General features: G+C 54.9%; 1 pseudogene across 1 annotated transcript; it reads left to right on the top strand.

Annotated features, from left to right (window-relative positions):
- Window positions 1-227: 227 nt before the first annotated feature.
- On the top strand, window positions 228-6573 carry LOC149851653 (ecto-ADP-ribosyltransferase 5 pseudogene; annotated as a pseudogene). The gene is made up of 3 exons (XR_016439608.1): window positions 228-358; window positions 2670-2789; window positions 5175-6573. The product of XR_016439608.1 is annotated as an ecto-ADP-ribosyltransferase 5 pseudogene (transcript).
- The last annotated feature ends 6 nt before the right edge of the window (window positions 6574-6579 follow it).

Raw genomic sequence — 6579 nt, 5'->3', positions numbered from 1 at the left:
CAGAAGCATCAAGTGAGGAGCCGTCCTGCAGGTGCCTCTCGGCCCAGAGATCCTCTGCTGCCAGGGGCTGCTCTGCAATAAAGGGAAGGGCTGCAGGGAGCTGCAAGGTCAGTGTTGGCACCCCCACGGCTTGCGGGAGAAACCCGCTGGGGTGGGAGCGGGGATGGGCAGGAAATAACATCACACAGTCTCTAAGAGAAAAACCAACAAGGAAGGGGTTGTTCTAGAGGTGCTAACCATGTTAGAAGCTTCTTTTATCTTGGTCAGAAAAGAAAGCAGCATCACAGCACCTTCAGCAGTTCATTTGGACACCAGAGGCCAGAAAGAGAAGCTGGCCTGTTCCTGAGCACTGAAAAACGTATGTATTCTCCAAACAGGTTGCCTCCACTCATAGGCTGCGCTGAGGGGAAACCTCAGCTTCAGCACCTGCATCGTTGAGTGCTGTGTTTTCTTGAGGGCGTTGGCTCTTTATGTATTAAGCCCGCTAGGAATACAAATAGGATTATTTCAAAAGCAGAGCTCTAGTCCATTTTGCTGAGTCGGCCTTGATTTTTTCCATGGTATTTGTATGTTTTTCTGCAAGGCGCATTGCTGTTTTCAGTCTTCGCTTTTCGGGGTGGGGGCGCTAAAAAAGAAGACCAGGTTGCCTGAGTGAGCACAACCCAGCATCCTCTTTGGAACAGAAGATTTTCTAATTAAGTTGATTTTCACCAAATAAGAAAGAAGGAAAGGAGGAGCTTCCTGAGGAGAGTGCTCTAACATTTTTTGGTTTCAAAGTCAGCGCTCAGCCCTCCAGCGCTCCAGCACTTTGGGGCCACTGGAGGGCTGAGAGCTGGCTTTGAAATAAAAAAGCCTGTTTAGTCCAGGATCTGCCATTTCTGTTGCTTTTTTTTTCTCTTGACAAGGGGTTGAGCAGGGAAGAAACCCTGCCCGCATCGCATATGTGCAGCTCCAGTGCAACTTTGCCACAGACCTGGGACCTCATCCTTTATTCCTGTTTCAGCTGTTTCCCCAGGAGAAAGTAGAAGTTGTGGTCACTCTGCCTGTGGGTTGGAGTTACAGCCCAGGTCAGAAGGGAGGGGAGGGGAGGGGAGGGGAGCAGAGGCTCGCAGTCCTGGCCTGCTGGAGCTCCAGAAGCAGAGGGATTGGGGCATTGCTCTGGGACGGCAATAAGGGAAAGTGCATATTAGACATGGACTGACCCCAGAAGCCAAGAAGATGGAGGGAGGTGATGAGCTGGGGCTGTCTTCACTGTACCGCGCCTTCCCCAGCCGTGCAGGAAGGCCTGGGGAAGTGCAGGCACTGGAGCATGCGGGAGCGCAGCTCTGCTGGACTTGTCATAGGAGGCAGGCTGGGAAAGACTGGGGAGCCCTGGAGAAAGCCTCTGTGGTAGCAGAAAGGACACAGGACTCAGGGTTTAGCATGTCCTCTCGAATACACAGAGTGCTGCAGCTGTAACACTTGCTTTCAGTGCAGGGTCCTGGTATGCCCTGAACCACATCTGGATTTCTGCGTCGTGCAGGGGGCAGGTTGTGCAGGGGGCTCCTGCCCAAGAGCAGTGGGGCTGGACCCGATGATCTGTAGTCCCTTCCAGCCCCTAATATCTATGAAACTCTGAGACTATGAATCGAGGCTGCCCTGGCATTGGGAAGGAGATGTGATGTCTGCCCCACAGTGAGGGAGAAATGGTCTTAGAGCCCCAGTGCAAGGGACTGGTGCACAGAAGACAAGGGCTCGGTTTTCTGCTCCGCCCCAGAAATCCCAGGTGATCTTTAACATGTCTCCCCTCTTCAGGGCCTCATTTCTGTGCTGGTAACAAGGGGTAGCCCTCCCTCCTCGCTGTTTTGTTCAAGGCAGCTTCCCTTTGACTCTGTGTACTAATTAATAGGATTCATTTTAGGAAGGAGAAGCCCACTACCCCACAGAGCAATGGATTGGTACGACCCTATGGACAGGCAGGTCTGGCCCATCGGGCTCCTGGCGGGGCCAGGAATTCAGGTGTGGGCATGGGCTCAGGGTCCACCACCACGTTTCAGCCTACAGAGCCCTGCTGGGGACATGGGCCATCAGTGAAGGGGAAGCGATGGCCTCATCGACCACTGCGGCTTCGTGTCACTCACCCACGCCGCTGGCTCTGCCGCTGGAGCTGGGTCCATATCGGCAGGGTTGATGGCAGTTTTATGAAGATTCACAAGTTCTGGATTGTCTGGGTGAATTTGGGCAGGGCTCATCCTGTCTCCAGCAGGGGACTGGACTAGATGAGCCCTGGAGGTCCCATCCAGCCCAGGTCCCCTATGGCTCTTTGATTCTCGGCATGAGTCACACTAGGCACCCTTGGGTCCCAACTGGCTACTGTGAAAATGTGACTCGATGGGGTCAGTTCAGCATTAAGATTTGTGTGTTGTAACAGGTACACAACTAGGGAGTAAGAAATCTGCCTAGGGAGGGGCCGTGGCAGAAAAAGCAGGGAGTGTTTGGCTGGGAAAGGGCAGAAGAGCTGGCGTGTGCCAATGACACGCTGGTGTCCCTGAAGTTGTGAGACACACACCATGACCCAGGCACAAGCGAAGCAATGAGAAGTTTCTGCAGAGGAAATCCTGGTTCCTGGGCCTGACGGGGCACAGCCAAGGGAAGCACCAACAAGGGGATTTGTGCTTGGTCTCACCCAGGTCCGTTACTGCTCCACCGGATTCCCCTCCAGCCCCTCGTTAGCAGTGGAAATGGTGTGGACTCTGGGGATCCTCCTCTGCCTGTGTTTCTGGACACTAAATGGAGCCAAGATCTACCAGGTAACGCTGTTCCCTTTAATTCTGTGACGTACTCTGCTGTCACTGCACCAGTTCCCCCGGCCTTGGGCTGCCATCCCGCCTGGTGCAGTCTGTGCCCTTCTCGTCCCCTGCCTTGGGGCAGGGGGTTCATTTTTGGAGGAAGCTGTCAGATGCAGTCAGCTTTAGCCTTAGCTCTTACCTGTCCTGTGCTTCACCTCCCATTGCACTTCCCCTTAAGCCGAGAACATGCTACCGCCACGGGCCCAGGGTGCCATGCTGTTCTCTCCCAGCCATCCAAAAGGCCATGGTCTGCCCATCCGCAAGACACTTTTGGTCCTTATGTGCCCAGAGGAAGCCTATTCCCAGGCACAGGGCCCTGCCCGTGTGGAGGACTCTGCCTGACGGTGTAGTCATGCAGAGCCAGCATGTGCAGTTGTGGCCACAGCCCATCTGGGTGCCCCTTTCGGACGCCTTGTGGCCACCAATGCCTGAAATTATATTTGTCCAGTATCGAGGACTACCGGCCTTAGCCTCAGGACCAGGCATAAACCGTGTGCCTCTCTTTCCCCACCGGTGCTGAGAGCCCAGGGCCCTCACCTAGGAAGCTGGATTTGCCTCCCTCACCAGGGGTGTGTGAAGCTGTGGCTCTCCACAGCACATTGCCCCAGGTCAGGCATGACCCAGGCCTTGCTCCAGTGCTCCTCCACAACCTGAGCCACTAACAGTCAGCAGAGAAAAAAAAGGGAGGGGAGAAACCAGGGTCCCATCCCCAAGCTGCACATCCCTCCATCGCTCTCCTCCTCCTGCCCCACGTCTTCCCTGCTGTAGCTCCCCGGGGCAGCTTGCAAAGGAGCACTGGAGAAGAGGCTGGGCAGTGTCTGGCCGGCGCTGGGATGGTCACAGCACTGTCATGGCAGGCCAGAAAGCCCAGGTCCCAGTCCCAGCAGGCTAAAACCCAGGGATCTGGCCACCTAGCTGTTGGGAAAAAGACTGATGGGCTCTTTCTCACCACCAGCCTGTGGCTGGAGTCATCTGAATGTGTCCAGGATCATAAGGCCTCTGCCAAAGAGTAAAAGGTGGGTGACAGGTCCAGGAGTATAAGGCCCCTGTCTCTTGGTAGACACCCAAGAGTGTCCACTTCAATGGCTGGGACAGAACGGGATGTCAGCCTTGGGGGCAGCACCCATGCAACGGCTTCCTCTCACCTCTCCCAGGCCCTCCTGACCGCCTCTCTCCACTCCCAACCTCCTGGACTCATACAGCTCCTTCTGACACCCAAGGCAGCGATCTCCTCTCATTCCCCAGGGCCTGGATCATGCTTTCCATCCCCCAGGCCTCTCTTCTCCCTGTCCCATCCCATGCCCCGCCATCAATCTACCCTCCTGCTCCCCACAGCGCCACACCACTTGCCCGGCGCTCCCGGCTTCCTCACCCACCCTCCCTATTGCTCAGTCACCCCAGACATCATTTCTGTGTCTGTCCACGGGTGGGACAAAACCTCCTGCTGCCAGGCTGGAGATAAGCTTTCGCAGTTCTGCCTGCTGCTCCCACACTGATGCAGGGAGAGATGAACAGTCACAATGATTTGCATGCTGTGTGGAACAGGTCGGAAGAATAATGTCTAGTGTGAGCTGCCTGAGAGGCAGAGCAAAGAGAGGGGCGAAAATAGGGATGTAGAAATGGAAGAAGTTTTGGGCACTTCCCAAAGGAAGCCCTCGGGGGAGGGTGTGACTGTTCCCAGCTCTCTGACCATGCAGGATGCCGATGATCCTGATGCTCTGGGTGCTCAGGGCACCTGGGTTCCCAGGATGCTGCTATTCCTGGTAGTCTGGGCACTCAGGGTGCACCTGGAGGCAATGCCCCCTCTTCGTATAGGTGGGAGACCCCCTCCCCCTACCTGCCGTGACTGGTAATCCCCCATGTCCCAATCCCACTAGCCCCCGTTCTCCACCCCCAGGATTTGCCTGCCTCCCAGTTCTGGTGTCCCAGGTCTCGCACGGGTGGAGGGTGCGGAGGGAACAGGAATGACAGCACTCACCGACACTGGCTCTGATGCCCCCGCTCAAGTCCTGAAGCTGGGGGCATGTTGGGGCGCTCTGCCTAGCACCTGAAGCACGTACACAGTTTTTAAACATTTCTAAGCCTGTTACACTTGGGATTGTTTCATTTGTGCCATCCTCAGTTTCGGACAAGCACTGAGGTCAGACAGGGTCAGGCCACTTACAATGGGTTCCTTGCCTCTCACTCACCCTTTGCTTCTCCTGCATATTTAGCCTGTGCTATCCCTTCAGGGCAGGAGCTGTCCTTTCCCACGCATGTGCCCTGGTGTGGAACAGTGACCTGGTGGGGTCAGCTGAGCGCTAGAGAAAACCACTTCATCAATCTGTCTTGGCTTTATTCCCCCAGTTGCAGAGATCACCATGATGCCTGATGCTTTTGATGACCAGTACATTGGGTGTACTGAGGAAATGGAAGAAGATGCCCCTGCATTGATGGAGGATGAGATGAACAAGCACCAACGTTTAAGAACTGTGTGGAAAATATCAAAAGAAAAATGGATGAGGGTGAATAAATCTATTGGCAGGGATCTCCCCAGGGGCTTTAAGGAAGAACATGGACGAGCAATTATAGCCTACACTGATGGTGGGTTCCACCCGGTTCTTAATCAGGCAGTACGGGAGTCTGGTAGGTCTCTAGATACCTACAACACTGATTTCCATTTCAAAGCCTTTCATTACTACCTGACAAGAGCTTTACAGCTCCTGAGAAAGAGGTGCAACGTGACGTACAAAACACCAGTGTACAGGGGAATCGGTGGTGTTAGCTGTGAGCAAAGTGGATCTGATAGCATGAGGTTTGGATATTTTGCCTCTTCGTCTTTAAATAAAAAAGTAGCTGAGAAATTTAGGAAAGGCACTGGCTGCTTCTTCACCATTCACACCTGCTTTGGAGTTAATATCAGTAAATTCTCATATCGTGAGAAGGAGGAAGAAGTGCTAATCCCTGTCCAGGAGATATTCCAGGTGTTCCCAGGAGATGCCGGAGAAAACAGCTTTGTCCTCCGGAGCACTAACCGGACGTGCAGCCATTTTAACTGCGCCTACCTGAGGAGTGAGTACCGGGCTGAGCGTGTGCGGGTGCTGCTGGGGCTATGAGCGGGGGCCAGTCACTAGGAAGGGCAGAGACAAGCTGACACTCCTGCTGCCAAAGGGCCCCGTGACAGGATCGAGCCCGGGGCTGGCCCTGACACCTCCCGATGGCTGCGTGGTTTCTGCCCTGCTCAGGCGCTTTAGGAACCCGTCCTTTCCTCTCCCCTGCCATGCCTTCATTGGGGGTTTTGGTTGTAAAAAGGGAACGTGCGCCAGGGTCTCTGAGGGAGGACGTACTTTGTTATCTATCGGCGATCCTCTCTGGGACCCAGTCACCCCTACCTGCCCCACAGGTGCTTGGTGGGACTCTTCCAGCCCGTCCATCTCTAGGGCACACTTGTCTTAAGGGCTTAATTTGTGTCCTCTGTCTGCCCCTATAGCCATGCCCCTGCCTCACAGATGCCACTGGTTGTCGCTTCTGTGGGGACACCTTGCCCCTGGTACTAAGTCAGCCCTTTTCAGGCCTCTACGCTCCTGTCAGGGCTCAGTTTTACTGGCACCCATCTCTAGCTGGCCCTGTTAACCTAAGCCCACTGCACTGGGCCTGGGCTTACGGGCTCCAGCCTGTCTTGCTTGTTTGCACTCTGAGTCCTCAGTTTTGGATCCTCCCCCACTTTGGGCTTTTTGTCCTTGGCCCTGGTTGCTGCCCTTCCCGGGCTTTG

This window comes from Crocodylus siamensis, unplaced genomic scaffold, assembly GCF_052110815.1.
Source record: "Crocodylus siamensis isolate JL-2025a unplaced genomic scaffold, ASM5211081v1 HiC_scaffold_583, whole genome shotgun sequence".
Lineage (NCBI taxonomy): Eukaryota > Metazoa > Chordata > Crocodylia > Crocodylidae > Crocodylus > Crocodylus siamensis.
This window is presented reverse-complemented; position numbering and strand designations above follow the sequence as displayed.